The sequence below is a fragment of the Oncorhynchus nerka genome, linkage group LG7, assembly GCF_034236695.1.
Source record: "Oncorhynchus nerka isolate Pitt River linkage group LG7, Oner_Uvic_2.0, whole genome shotgun sequence".
NCBI classification, from domain to species: Eukaryota; Metazoa; Chordata; class Actinopteri; order Salmoniformes; family Salmonidae; genus Oncorhynchus; species Oncorhynchus nerka.
Genome location: NC_088402.1, coordinates 75,495,747 through 75,511,989, shown reverse-complemented (window position 1 = coordinate 75,511,989; position 16,243 = coordinate 75,495,747). Strand labels below are relative to the sequence as shown.

Here is a 16,243-nt window from a genome sequence, read left to right as displayed (position 1 = left end):
AGCAAGAGCATGTACGCTTCTGTAGAAGTGGGTGGTACAGTATTTGCAGGTGAATAGTAACCCAGTATCAGTGAGTGAGTGAGATCCTCCAACATCTACCATAGCTTCATGGAGCTCCACAGAGACACAGAAAGTAAAGGTGGGAGAGATACCCACTACTTACATACCTACCTACACAGGCTAGAGAGCAGAGAGTAGAGCAGGATGGTCCCTCCATGTCATACCGGAACTGAGGACAAACTCGCCTCTCTCTCTTTGTTCTGTAATTCATTCAGGAGGCTACAGTAACATGAAGAAATGACAGAGTACATGGCGCTCCGCTCGACTACACTGAGCATCCAGCCCCCTCTGGCCTCCCCCTCTGATTATAGAGCAATGCTGACATTTAGGAGGTGTGCACCAAAGCAGGGTGTGTGTGTGTGTCTCCTCACTGTGCCTCACAGCATCCCTTCTGTCCCCTCTCTTGTCCTCGCAGCACACAGAGACCCCGGCAGCGCAGCACTATGGGTAGTGTGATGTAATGGAAGGATGGTGGCTGCCATCACACTGCGGCTGATTGCACCTGGCACCCCTCCTCCTAGTCTGCCAACCAGTCATTCACTACACTACCTCTCCATCCAGCAAATCAAACCAAATCATATGTTATTGGTCACATGCTTCATAGACAACAGGTGTAGACTAACAGTGAAATGCTTAGTTACGGGTCACACAGTCAGAGAGAGGCAGAGCTGGCCCCAGACCACACTGTTGTATGTGCATGCCATAGTCAGTTCTGGTCATTCAGAGTGGTTATGAATGATGGGGCTGGAACAAGGAGTCCCTCTCTACTTGTCTAAATGTTAAAGCAGTTAGAGAACAAGACTGGAGAATCCTGCATTGTCCTGATAACACTGAATCTGCAACAGAGGCTCTATTGATGTATCCCGCCATGGAGTGGAAGACAGATCCTTCTACTATACGGAGATAGGGAGAGAATGATAGATCTTAACTGGTGGGATGGGAATGAAGATACATATCTGTCTGTCTGTCTGTCTGTCTGTCTGTCTGTCTGTCTGTCTGTCTGTCTGTCTGTCTGGCTGGCTGGCTGGCTGGCTGGCTGGCTGTCTGTCTGGCTGGCTGGCTGTCTGGCTGGCTGGCTGGCTGTAGCCAGCAATGAGTGCCATGCACCAGTCAGCATGTGAAGAGTTAATAAATCAGCATGTGAAGAGTTAATAAATCAGCATGTGAAGAGTTAATAAATCAGCATGTGAAGAGTTAATAAAGCAGCATGTGAAGAGTTAATAAATCAGCATGTGAGGAGTTAATAAATCAACATGTGAAGAGTTAATAAATCAGCATGTGAGGAGTTAATAAATCAGCATGTGAAGAGTTAATAAATCAGCATGTGAGGAGTTAATAAATCAGCATGTGAAGAGTTAATAAATCAGCATGTGAGGAGTTAATAAATCAGCATGTGAGGAGTTAATAAATCAGCATGTGAAGAGTTAATAAATCAGCATGTGAAGAGTTAATAAATCAGCATGTGAAGAGTTAATAAATCAGCATGTGAAGAGTTAATAAATCAGCATGTGAGGAGTTAATAAATCAGCATGTGAAGAGTTAATAAATCAGCATGTGAAGAGTTAATAAATCAGCATGTGAGGAGTTAATAAATCAGCATGTGAAGAGTTAATAAAGCAGCATGTGAGGAGTTAATAAATCAGCATGTGAAGAGTTAATAAAGCAGCATGTGAGGAGTTAATAAAGCTGCATGTGAAGAGTTAATAAAGCAGCATGTGAAGAGTTAATAAAGCTGCATGTGAAGAGTTAATAAAGCTGCATGTGAAGAGTTAATAAAGCAGCATGTGAAGAGTTAATAAAGCAGTGTGTGAAGAGTTAATAAAGCAGTGTGTGAAGAGTTAATAAAGCAGTGTGTGAAGAGTTAATAAAGCAGTGTGTGAAGAGTTAATAAAGCAGTGTGTGAAGCGTTAATAAAGCAGCATGTGGAGAGTTAATAAAGCAGCATGTGAAGATTTAATAAAGCAGCATGTGAAGGGTTAATAAAGCAGCATGTGGAGAGTTAATATAGCAGCATGTGGAGAGTTAATAAAGCAGCATGTGAAGGGTTAATAAAGCAGCAGGTGGAGAGTTAATAAGGCAGCATGTGAAGAGTTAATAAAGCAGCATGTGAAGAGTTAATAAAGCAGCATGTGAAGAGTTAATAAAGCAGCATGTGAAGGGTTAATAAAGCAGCATGTGAAGAGTTAATAAAGCAGCATGTGAAGGGTTAATAAAGCAGCAGGTGGAGAGTTAATAAAGCATCATGTGGAGAGTTAATAAAGCAGCATGTGAAGAGTTAATAAAGCAGCATGTGAAGGGTTAATAAAGCAGCATGTGAAGAGTTAATAAAGCAGCAGGTGGAGAGTTAATAAAGCATCATGTGGAGAGTTAATAAAGCAGCATGTGAAGAGTTAATAAAGCAGCATGTGAAGAGTTAATAAAGCAGCATGTGAAGGGTTAATAAAGCAGCAGGTGGAGAGTTAATAAAGCAGCATGTGAAGGGTTAATAAAGCAGCAGGTGGAGAGTTAATAAAGCATCATGTGGAGAGTTAATAAAGCAGCATGTGAAGAGTTAATAAAGCAGCATGTGAAGAGTTAATAAAGCAGCATGTGAATGGTTAATAAAGCATCATGTGGAGAGTTAATAAAGCAGCATGTGGAGGTTCATAAAGCAGCAGGTGGAGAGTTAATAAAGCAGCGTGTGAAGAGAAGTGTGTGTGTTACAGTTTTTTACAATCACTCTGGCACTAATATTACATGTTTAGATCATGAAAGTTTCAGGATAATGAGATCCATTGACACCAATTACCATGGAATATGAACCAATTGGACTACATTATCTATGGATGTAATATTTCATCACCATTCTTTATCAGACACTGTTTCTATGGTCCCATGTACCACTTTTCCAGACCATGTTTTCAGATTTGACATTACTGCACACTCACCAGCCACTTTATTATGTACACCTATCTAGTACTGGGTAGGACCCCCTTTTGCCTCCACAACAGCCTGAATTATTCATGGTGTTGTACGTTAAGAGATGCCCTTCTGCACAACACTGTTTTAAACAGCTGTTATTTTAGTATTTGTGGCCTTTCTGTTGTCTTGAATGAGTCTGGACATTCTCCTCTGACCTCTCTCATTAAACAGGTGTTTTTGCCCACAGAACTGCCGCTCACTGAATGTGTTTTGTTTATTGCACCATTCTCTGTAAACTCTAGAAACTGTAGTGTGTAAAAATCCCAGGAGGGCAGCTGTTTCTGAGATGCTGGAACCACCATGTGTGGCATCAACAATCAGACCACGGTCAAAGTTGCTTAGATTACTCATCTTGCCTGTTCTAATGTTTGGTCGAACAACAACTAAAGCTCTCTACTCTATATACTCTATATATTGAGTTGCAGGCAGCCACATGACTCGCTGTTCAAATGTAACCTTCCTTGATGAGCTAAACCAGGTCTGTAGAGCTGATGGCGTGACCTATGTCATTGTGTGGGATAATGTCAGGTTCCATCATGCTCAACTGGTGCAAGCATGGTTTCAGGCTCATCCACAATTTACCACCCTGTACTTAACCCCATACTCCCCTTTCCTAAAAACCAGATTGAGGAATTTTTCTCCACGTGTGTCACGCCTTGGTCATGGTATTTTGTGTTTTTGTTATATGTTTGGGTAGGCCAGGGTGTGACATGGGTTTATATGTTGTTTTCGTATTGGGGTTTGTATAGTTGGGATTGCAGTTGAGTAGGGGTGTTGTTAGGCTGGGCTGCCTGAGGCGGTTCTCAATTAAGAGTCAGGTGCTTCTCGTTGTCTCGGATTGGGAACCGTATTTAGGTAGCCTGAGTTCGCGTTGTATTTCGTGGGTGATTGTCCCTGTCTTTGTGTATTCACCAGATAGGCTGTAATAGTGTCACGTTCCGTTTGTTGTTTTGTATAGTTATTTCATGTATCACGTTTTTTCTTCATTAAAGTAACATGAGTAACCTACACGCTGCATTTCGGTCCGACTCTCTTTCCACAAACGAAGAACGCCGTTACAGAATCACCCACCTCTCACGGACCGAGCAGCGTGTTAACAAGCAGCAGGAGAAGCGAAGAGAGGACGTTATGGATATCAATGGCATGGAGTATACGACGTGGGAAGAAATCGACAGGTGGGCAGACGACCCAGAGAGAGTGCAGGAGCCCGCCTGGGATTCGCTGCAGCAATGCGAGGAGGGCTATAGACGAATGGAGTCGAAAAGGAAGACACGCCGGCAAAAACGGAGAGGCGCTGGTATAAACAGGCAGCGACAGCTGGAGCAGCAAAAGGAGGATGAACTATTCGGACAATGGACATGGGAAGACGTGTTGGATGGTAAAGGTTGTTACACTTGGGAGGAGATATTGGCCGGAAGAGATCGCCTCCCATGGGAACAGGTGGAGGCACTAAGGAGAGCAGAGGCAGCCAGAGATAGGAGCCGACGATACGAGGGAACACGGTTGGCAAGGAAACCCGTAAAGCAGCCCCCCAAAAAAATATTGGGAGGAGGCTAGAAGGAAGAATAGTTATGCCAGGTTGGAAACCTGCGCATACTCCCTGTGCTCACCGTTGGGCTAGAGAGACCGGGCAGGCACCGTGTTATGCTATGGAGCGCATGGTGTTTCCAGTGCGGGAGCATAGCCCGGTGCGGTACATACCAGCCCTTCATATTGGCCGGGCTAGAGTGGGCATCGAGCCAGGTAAGCTTGGGCAGGCTCGGTGCTCAAGAGCTCCAGTGCGCCTGCACGGTCCGGTCTATCCAGAGCCACCTCCACACAACAGTCCTCCGGTAGCAGCTCCCCGCACCAGGCTTCCTGTGCGTGTCCTCGATCAAATACCACCAGTTCCAGCACCACGCACCAGGCCTTCAGTGCGCCTCGCCTGTTCTACACAGCCAGAGCCTTCCTTCCCTTCTACGCTGTTGGAGTCTCCCGCCTGTTCAGCGCAGCCAGAGCCTGTCTCCTCTCCTGCGCTGCCGGAGCCTCCTGCTTGTTCAACACAGCCAGAGCCTTCCTTCCCTCCTACGCTGTTGGAGTCTCCCGCCTGTTTAGCGCAGCCAGAGCCTGTCTCCTCTCCTGCGCTGCCGGAGCCTCCCGTCTGTTCAGCGCAGCCAGAGCCTGTCTCCTCTCCTGCGCTGTCGGAGTCTCCCGCCAGTTTTGCGCAGCCAGAGCCTTTCTCCTCTCCTGCGCTGCCGGAGTCTCCCGTCTGCCCAGCACCGCCAGTGCTCCCAGTCTGCCCAGCGCCGCCAATCTGCCCAGCGTCGCCAGTCTGCCCAGCGCCGCCAGTCTGCCCAGCGCCGCCAGTGCTCCCAGTCTGCCCAGCGCCACCAGTGCTCCCAGTCTGCCCAGTGCCGCCAGTGCTCCCAGTCTGCCCAGCGTCGCCAGTCTGCCCAGCGTCGCCAGTCTGCCCAGCACCGCCAGTGCTCCCAGTCTGCCCAGCGCCGCCAGTGCTCCCCGTCTGCCCAGCGCTGCCAGTGCTCCCAGTCTGCCCAGCGTCGCCAGAAGTGCCAGTCTGCCAGGATCCGCCAGAAGTGCCAGTCTGCCAGGATCCGCCAGAAGTGCCAGTCTGCCAGGATCCGCCAGAAGTGCCAGTCTGCCAGGATCCGCCAGAAGTGCCAGTCTGCCAGGATCCGCCAGAAGTGCCAGTCTGCCAGGATCCGCCAGAAGTGCCAGTCTGCCAGGATCCGCCAGAAGTGCCAGTCTGCCAGGATCCGCCAGAAGTGCCAGTCAGCCAGGATCTGCCAGTCTGCAGAGAGCTGTCAGCCTGCATGGAGCAGTCAGAGCTGTCAGTCTGCATAGAGCAGCTAGATCCGCCAGCCAGCCAGGAGTTACCGGAGCCTACTACCTGTCTGAGCTTCATCTCAGTACTGGGCGTCCTCTCAGTACTGGGCGTCCTCTCAGTACTGGGCTTCCCCTCAGTCCCGGGCTGCCCCTCAGTCCCGAGCTGACCCTCTGTCCCGAGCTGAGCCTCTGTCCCGAGCTGAGCCTCTGTCCCGAGATGCCCCTCTGTCCCGAGATGCCCCTCTGTCCCGAGATGCCCCTCTGTCACGAGCTGCCCCTCTGTCACGAGCTGCTCCTCAGTTATGTGGGGATCTGGGTGAGGACTATTAGGCCATGGTCGGCGGAGAAGGTGGATTATCCTAGGACGCGAAGGGGAGGTACTAGGACATTAATGGAGTGGGGTCCACGTCCCGAGCCAGAACCGCCACCATGGACAGACGCCCACCCGGACCCTCCCTATGCTCTTGAGGTGCGTCTGGGAGTCCGCACCTTAGGGGGGGGGTGTTCTGTCACGCCTTGGTCATGGTATTTTGTGTTTTTGTTATATGTTTGGGTAGGCCAGGGTGTGACATGGGTTTATATGTTGTTTTCGTATTGGGGTTTGTATAGTTGGGATTGCGGTTGAGTAGGGGTGTTGTTAGGCTGGGCTGCCTGAGGCGGTTCTCAATTAAGAGTCAAGTGCTTCTCGTTGTCTCGGATTGGGAACCGTATTTAGGTAGCCTGAGTTCGCGTTGTATTTCGTGGGTGATTGTCCCTGTCTTTGTGTATTCACCAGATAGGCTGTAATAGTGTCACGTTCCGTTTGTTGTTTTGTGTTGTATAGTTATTTCATGTATCACGTTTTTTCTTCATTAAAGTAACATGAGTAACCTACACGCTGCATTTCGGTCCGACTCTCTTTCCACAAACGAAGAACGCCGTTACAACGTGGAGGTGGAAGGTGGTCAAAACCACAAGACAGGGTTGATGGAAATATAGAAGTACAGTAATCAATCCTTTGTTTTGATTTTTACAGTAAGCCAGGTGAGGAACACTGCAGTTGATGTTTTACTGTATTTTTTTTTTTTAGCTAATTATTTTTGCTTTGATTCAAAGAAACCGATGAGTGATTTTGTGTTCCCCTCACAGCTACAAGACCATGGTGCTCCGCTACAAGACCATGGTGCTTGCCTACGGAGCTGTGAGGGGAACGGCACCTCACTACCTCCAGGCTCTGATCAGGCCCTACACCCAAACAAGGGCACTGCGTTCATCCACCTCTGGCCTGCTCGCCTCCCTACCACTGAGGAAGTACAGTTCCCGCTCAGCCCAGTCAAAACTGTTCGCTGCTCTGGCCCCCCAATGGTGGAACAAACTCCCTCACGACGCCAGGACAGCGGAGTCAATCACCACCTTCCGGAGACACCTGAAACCCCACCTCTTTAAGGAATACCTAGGATAGGATAAAGTAATCCTTCTCCCCCCCCTAAAAGACCTAGATGCACTATTGTAAAGTGGCTGTTCCACTGGATGTCATAAGGTGAAAGCACCAATTTGTAAGTCGCTCTGGATAAGAGCGTCTGCTAAATGACTTAAATGTAATGTAAATGTATTTCATCAATACATTTCTGATTTTGTTCAATGATTCCATTGTGTCTGTAGTATTCTCTTTACTAGTCCTTTTACAGTGATGTATTTATGTGTATTACCATAATGAAACATGTATCACATATTTTGTACTACAATATTTAATGATTGAACGAACAACTACACAGTGAAACTATCGGTATCTTGTGTGTGGCTGATCTAAATGATTGTTCCTGTGGTATTTCATGATAAATGAGTTATTTGAACCAATGATTCTGCAAGTGCAAGGTTTCTTTAGAGATATGAATCATGCAATGTTTTGAACATTGGACAGCCTGTGTTACAAGTGATGACCGTTTTGAGTTTTGTGTCTAGAGTTTTGAAAACTGATCACAAGGTTCTGAAATTAGTGCCAAAGGGATTGTAAAATAACTGTATTACAGATATATGACAGTCTTTGTTGACATGTCTGCCTTTGTGTGTTTGTGTGTGTATATACTGTATGTGTGTATACGTGTGTGTGTGTATGTATGTGTATGTGTGTATACATGTGTATGTGTGTGTATGCACGTGTATGTGTGTGTATGAGTGTGTATGTGTGTGTTCTTTGTCTCTCCCTCAGTGCGTGGTTTACATACAGATGGTGGGTTGGACTGAACCCCACTGCTCCGGTGGCTAGGTGGGCTATGAGGCTTTGGGTTGAGGTTGTGTGTGTATGTGTGTGTGTGTGTGCGCGCGCGCATGCACGTGGAGGGCAGGGGCGTGTGTGGGGCTGTGGTGTGGGGAGCCGCAGGAGGGGATGAAGAGAGGGAGGGGTGTTAAAGGAGAAGAGGATTGAAAACCAACCAGGCTCAGGTGGCACAGACATTACACTGAGATCACACCACAATCTGTCTGTCTGTCTCTCTCCCTCCCTCTCTTCCTGTCTCTCTCTTTCTATCTCATCCCACTCCCTCCCTCCCTCCCTAAATGTGATGGGACTGGGAGCTAGCTAAAATGCAGACAACATTAGCACAGCAGATTTGCCACCTGTGCATTCAGCAGGACATCACACAGATGAGGATTCTTCCTCCCTCACCTGATCCTGTCTGACCAATACTACTGATGGATGTATTGTTACAATACTGGGTATTGTTCCTACAACCACTTGTATGGCTGGGGCGGCAGGGTAGCCTAGTGGTTAACTTCTTGGATATAGGGGGCGCTCTTTTAATTTATGGATACAAAAACGTTCCCATTTTAAACAAGATATTTTGTCACGAAAAGATGCTCGACTATGCATATAATTGACAGCTTTGGAAAGAAAACACGTTTCCAAAACTGCAAAGATATTGTCTGTGAGTGCCACAGAACTAATGCTACAGGCGAAACCAAGATGAAATTTCATACAGGAAGTGCCCCAGATTTTGAATGAGCTGTGTTCCAAAGTCTCCTTATATGGCTGTGTATGGGTCACGAATGAGCTTAGACTTTCTGTCGTTTCCCCAAGGTGTCGACAGCATTGTGACGTATTTGTAGGCAAATCATTGGAAGATTGACCTTAAGAGACTACATCTACCAGGTGGCCGCTTGGTGTCCTCCGTTGCAATTATTGCGTAATCTCCAGCTGCGTGTATTTTTCATTTGCTTCGAGGAGAAACACAGCTGCCACGAATGATTTATCATCGAATGTGAAAAACACCTTGAGGATTGATTCTAAACAACGTAAGCCATGTTTCTGTCGATATTATGGGGTTAATTTCGTAAAAAGTTCGCCGTTGTAGAGACTGCATTTTCAGATTTTTTTCTTAGCCAAACGTGATGAACAAAACGGAGCGATTTCTCCTACACAAATAATATTTTTGGAAAAACTGAACATTTGCTATCTAACTGAGAGTCTCCTCATTGAAAACATCTAAAGTTCTTCAAAGGTAAATTATTTTATTTGAATGCTTTTCTTGTTTTTGTGAAAATGTTGCCTGCTGAATGCTAGGCTTAATGCTATGCTAGCTATCAATACTTTTACACAAATGCTTGTGTAGCTATGGTTGAAAAGCATATTTTGAAAATCTGAGATGACAGTGTTGTTAACAAAAGGCTAAGCTTGTGAGTGAATATATTTCTTTCATTTCATTTGCGATTTTCATGAATAGTTAACGTTGCGTTATGGTAATGAGCTTCAGGCTATAATTACGCTCCCGGATACGGGATTGCTCGACGCTAGAGGTTAAAGCATTGGACTAGTAACTGAAATGGTTGCAAGATCAAATCCCTGAGCTGACCAGGTACAAATCTGTTGTTCTGCCACTGAACAAGGCAGTTAACCCACAGTTCCTAGGCTGTCATTGAAAATAAGAATTTGTTCTTATCTGACTTGGCTAGTTAAATAAAATCCAAATTTAAAAAATGGCTCTCTGTCTTAACTTCTCTAGGGTAGGGGGCAGCATTGGGAATTTTGGATGAATAGCGTGCCCAGAGTAAACTGCCTGCTACTCAGTCCCAGTTGCTAATATATGCATATTATTAGTCGATTTGGATATAAACACTCTGAAGTTTCTAAAAAACTGTTTGAATGATGCCTGTGAGTATAACAGAACTCACATGGCAGGCAAAAACCTGAGATAAAATCTAACCTGGAAGTGGGAAATCTGAGGTTTGTAGTTTTTCAACTGTTGGCCTATACACAGTGTCTATGTGGTTATATTTCACTTCCTAAGGTTTCCACTAGATGTCAACAGTCTTTAGAACCTTGTTTGATGCTTGTACTGTGAAGCGGAGGCGAATGAGTCAGAGGTCTGCCAGAGAGGCACGAGCTGGCCACGCTCTTTCACGTGAGAGTTAACTTGCGTTCCATTGCAATGCTGAAGACAAAGGAATTCTCCGGTTGAAACATTATTGAAGATTTATGTTAAAAACATCCTACAGATTGATTCTATGCTTCGTTTGACATGTTTCTACGGACTGTAATGGAACTTTTTGACCTTTTTGTCTGATCAAAGGTAAGTGAATATTTATAATGCTATTTCTGACTTCTGTTGACTCCAACATGGAGGATATCTGTTTGGCTTTATTTGTTGACTGAGCGCTGTACTAAAATTAATGCATGGTATGCTTGTTCCGTAAAGTTTTTTTGAAATCTGACACAGCGGTTGCATTAAGGAGAAGTGGATCTAAAATTCCATGCATAACAGTTGTATCTTTTAGCAATGTTTATTATGAGTATTTCCGTAAATTGATGTGGCTCTCTGCAAAATCACCGGATGTTTTGGAACTTGGATATAAATATGAAGTTTACCAGACAAAACATACATGTATTGTGTAACATGAAGTCCCATGAGTGTCATCTGATGAAGATCATGAAAGGTTAGTGATTAATTTTCTCTATTTCTGCTTTTTGTGACTCCTCTCTTTGGCTGGAAAAATGGCTGTGTTTTTCTGTGACTTGGCTCTGACCTAACATAATCGTTTGGTGCACTTTCATCGTAAAGCCTTTTTGAAATCGGACACTGTGGCTGGATTTACAACAAGTGTATCTTTGAAATGGTGTAAAATACTTGTTTGTTTAAGGAATTTAATAATTAGGCGATTTCTGACGAGGTGGGACGCTAGCGTACTCTAGAGAGGTTAATACACTACCCTGGGGCAGGTCCTAATTGTAAATAAGAATTTGTTCTTAACTGACTGTGAGTGCAGTGTGGTGAGCGTACTTTTCCTTTTTATTTCAAAATGTTGCCAACAAAACAACAAACGAAAAAACAACTGTGAAGCTTACAGGGCATTAGTGCCACAAAAAAAATTAACTACCCACAACGAAAGGAGGGAAAAAGGGCTACCTAAGTATGGTTCCCAATCGGAGAAAGCGATAGACAGCTGTCCCTGATTGAGAACCATACCCAGCCAAATCATAGAAACACCCCAAATCACACCCTGACCAAACCAAATAGAGATAAAAAGGCATTCTAAGGTCAGGGTGTGACACTGACCTGCTTAGTTAAATAAAGGTTACATTTATTTTGTTTTTAAATAAGAAAAATTAAGTTAAAAAATATATATACATATATATATAAACTCAGCAAAAAAAGAAATATCCCTTTTTCAGGACGTCTTTCAAAGATAATTCGTAAAAATCCAAATTTCTTCATTGTAATGGGTTTAAACACTGTTTCCCTTGCTTGTTCAACGAACCATAAACAACTAATGAACATGCACCTGTGGAACAGTCGTTAAGACACTAACAGCTTACAGACGGTAGACAATTAAGGTCACAGTTATGAAAACTTAGGACACTAAAGAGGCCTTTCTACCGACTTTGAAAAACACCAAAAGAAAGATGCCAAGGGTCCCTGCTCATCTGCTTGAACATGCCTTAGGCATGCTGCAAGGAGGCATGAGGACTGCAGATGTGGCCAGGGCAATAAATTGCAATGTCCGTACTGTGAGACGCCAAAGACAGCGCTACAGGGTGACAGGGCGGACAGCTGATCATCCTCGCAGTGGCAGACCACGTGATGGTTGGATTCGCATTTATCGTCGAAGGAATAAGCGTTACACCGAAGCCTGTACTCTGGTGCGAGATCGATTTGGAGGTGGAGAGTCCGTCATGGTCTGGGGCGGTGTGTCACAGCATCATCAGACTGAGCTTGTTGTCATTGCAGGCAATCTCAACGCTGTGTGTTACAGGGAAGACGTCCTCCTCCCTCATGTGGTACCCTTCCTGCAGGCTCATCCTGACATGACCCTCCAGCATGACAATGCCACCAGCCATACTGCTTGTTCTGTGCCTGATTTCCTGCAAGACAGGAATGTCAGTGTTCTGCCATGGCCAGCGAAGAGCCCGTATCTCAATCCCATTGAGCACGTCTGGGACCTGTTGGATCGGAGAGTGAGGGCTAGGGCCATTCCCCCCAGAAATGTCCGGGAACTTGCAGGTGCCTTGTTGGAAGATTGGGGTAACATCTCACAGCAAGAACTGGCAAATTTGTTGCAGTCAATGAGGAGGAGATGCACTGCAGAACTTAATGCAGCTGGTGGCCACACCAGATACTGACTGTTACTTTTGATTTTGACCCCCCCTTTGTTCAGGGACACATTACTCAATTTATGTTAGTCACATGTCTGTTCAGTTTATTTCTCAGCTGTCATGTTCATACAAGTATTTACACATGTTAAGTTTGCTGAAAATAAACGCAGTTGACAGTGAGAGGGCATTTCATTTTTTGCTGAGTTCATATATACTAAATAAAAATGGTATAAAACAAATACAGTGGTATACCATGGAAGTCTGGGGATTATAGGAAAACAAGTACGTGTGTGTGTGTGTGTGTGTGTGTGTGTGTGTGTGTGTGTGTGTGTGTGTGCGCGCGCACGTGTGTGTGTGTGTGGTGTTAAAACCCTTGTCAGAGAAAGAGGGAGAGAAATTTTTTTTTGAATTGAGAGTGAGAGAGAGAGAGAGAGAGAGAGACAGAGAGAGAGAGAGAGAGAGAGAGAGAGAGTCTTTCTGACAGTCCCCAGTCTTTTTGTTTGGGAAGGTGTTATAGAAGAGAAAAACAACATAATGAGATGAAACATACAATAAGGCAGGCTACAAGTATGATGAATGCAATGAACAAAGCTCTCTACAGAATTCTGAAACCACACAGTATGTTCTTTGTCTCTGTCCACCTAACAACCATTACAGTAGCTTTCTAACTGAATGTCTCTCGTGCCAAATATCTTACTGCACCCTGATCCTGTCTGGACCAAATATCTTACTGCACCCTGATCTTGTCTGGACCAAATATCTTACTGCACCCTGATCCTGTCTGGACCAAACATCTTACTGCACCCTGATCCTGTCTGGACCAAATATCTGACTGCACCCTGATCCTGTCTGGACCAAACATCTTACTGCACCCTGATCCTGTCCAGAACAAATATCTTACTGCACCCTGATCCTGTCTGGAACAAATTATCTGACTGCACCCTGATCCTGTCTGGAACAAATATCTTACTGCACCCTGATCCTGTCTGGACCAAACATCTTACTGCACCCTGATCCTGTCTGGACCAAATATCTGACTGCACCCTGATCCTGTCTGGACCAAACATCTTACTGCACCCTGATCCTGTCCAGAACAAATATCTTACTGCACCCTGATCCTGTCTGGAACAAATTATCTGACTGCACCCTGATCCTGTCTGGAACAAATATCTTACTGCACCCTGATCCTGTCTGGACCAAATATCTTACTGCACCCTGATCCTGTCTGGACCAAAATATCTGACTGCACCCTGATCCTGTCTGGAACAAATATCTTACTGCACCCTGATCCTGTCTGGAACAAATATCTTACTGCACCCGGATCATGTCTGGAACACATATCTTACTGCACCCTGATCCTGTCTGGACCAAATATCTTACTGCACCCGGATCCTGTCTGGAACACATATCTTACTGCACCCTGATCCTGTCTGGACCAAATTATCTTACTGCACCCTGATCCTGTCTGGACCAAATATCTTACTGCACCCTGATCCTGTCTGGACCAAATTATCTTACTGCACCCTGATCCTGTCTGGACCAAATATCTGACTGCACCCTGATCCTGTCCGGAACAAATATCTTACTGCACCCTGATCCTGTCTGGACCAAATATCTGACTGCACCCTGATCCTGTCCAGAACAAATATCTTACTGCACCCTGATCCTGTCCAGAACAAATATCTGACTGCACCCTGATCCTGTCCAGAACAAATATCTGACTGCACCCTGATCCTGTCCAGAACAAATATCTGACTGCACCCTGATCCTGTCCAGAACAAATATCTTACTGCACCCTGATACTGTCTGGAACAAATATCTTACTGCACCCTGATCCTGTCTAGAACAAATATCTTACTGCAACCTGATCCTGTCTGGACCAAATATCTTACTGCACCCTGATCCTGTCCAAAACAAATATCTTACTGCACCCTGATCCTATCTGGACCAAATTATCTGACTGCACCCTGATCCTGTCTGGAACAAATATCGTGCTGCAACCTGATCCTGTCTGGACCAAACATCTTCCTGCACCATGATCCTGTCTGGACCAAACATCTTGCTGCACCCTGATCCTGTCTGGACCAAATATCTTACTGCACCCTGAGCCTGTCTGGACCAAATTATCTGACTGCACCCTGATCCTGTCTGGACCAAATATTACTGCACCCTGAACCTGTCTGGACAAAATATTTTACTTCACTTACTGCACAAATATGTCTGTATCGTTGCTTTAAATAAAATCACTGGCCTTATTTACACAATACTCTTTCTCAAATGATTTCACCTCAAATGTTGCATGGTGGATACGATGTGATACACAGTAATCCACATTCATCTTTTATCTGTGTGTTCTGTATCTTATCTCTCAGAAGTGAGCCTCCCTCTAGACAGACTTCCATCACCAAGCCTCTAGCTGCTCCTTACAGCGCTAGCTATTACACTGGTATTACTGCTGCATAGGGACACAACACACACAGACTTGTCAGGACATTCTGGTGACCTGTCAGGACATTGTTGTGACTTGTCAGGACATTGTGGTGACTTGTCAGGACATTGTGGTGACTTGTCCGGACATTGTTGTGACTTGTCAGGACATTCTGGTGACTTGTCAGGAAATTGTTGTGACTTGTCAGGACATTCTGGTGACTTGTCAGGACATTCTGGTGACTTGTCAGGACATTGTGGTGACTTGTCAGGACATTGTTGTGACTTGTCAGGACATTATGGTGACTTGTCAAGACATTGTGGTGACTTGTCAGGACATTATGGTGACTTGTCAGGACATTATGGTGACTTGTCAGGACATTGTGGGGACTTGTCAGGACATTCTGGTGACTTGTCAGGACATTGTTGTGACTTATCAGCACCTTATGGTGACTTGTCAGGACATTGTGGGGACTTGTCAGGACATTATGGTGACTTGTCAGGATATTGTGGTCTTGATAAGGCAGGAAAACATGTACACACACACACACACACACACACACACACACACACACACACACACACACACACACACACACACACACACACACACACACAGCCAGGTCTGTAGGTCATTACGGCTCTCTCATTTTCTTCAGAGAGACAGACACACACAGACACACTGACTGACTTCCATCCTCTGAACACCGCCTGCCAGTCAATAACGTCTCATGTCTCTGTGCCGACCAGGGGGTCTAGTGGAGATACTGCTGTCAGACCGAGTGGAGGGATATTATTGCCTGAAACCACTCTGCAGCTCTCTACTCTCTACACAAACACAGCATTAGCATATCAATAGGCCTCTATAGGGACAAATCACCATGAGAAGCCATCTGCATTTCCTCTGCTTGGAGAGAAGAGAGAGGAGGCTTCAGACTGAATGGACTCACTCAACAATGAACAGGACAGAACATATTGACTCTCTACATCCACCACTACAGCAACGGCTGACAGCTCTGTCAAGGTGGAGGGAGGGAGAGAGGGGAAGGAAGAGATGGAGAAAGAGAGGGAGAGAGGGAGATGGGGAAAGAGGGAGAGAGGGGAAGGAAAAGATGGAGAAAGAGAGGGAGAGAGGGAGATGGGGAAAGAGGGAGAGAGGGGAAGGAAGACATGGAGAAAGAGAGGGAGAGGGGGAGATGAGATGGGGAAAGAGGGAGAGAGGAGAAAGATGAAAGGGAGACAGACAGACGGAGAGACAGAGAATCGAGTGGGACTAGGCTGTTGTTCCTTGCTTCTATCCGCTGCTATATTGTGGGAAGTATAAGGTTGAATCAGATCGGGATTACAGGAGATGCAGAATATGGCGATTCAATTTGCAATTCACCAGCTGTTCAAGCTTAATAAAGT

General features: G+C 45.5%; 1 protein-coding gene across 1 annotated transcript in view; it reads right to left on the bottom strand.

Annotated features, from left to right (window-relative positions):
- LOC115125041 (plexin-A2-like) overlaps positions 1 to 16,243 on the bottom strand; it is a 522,986-nt gene that overhangs the window by 268,770 nt on the left and 237,973 nt on the right. The window lies entirely within an intron of this gene.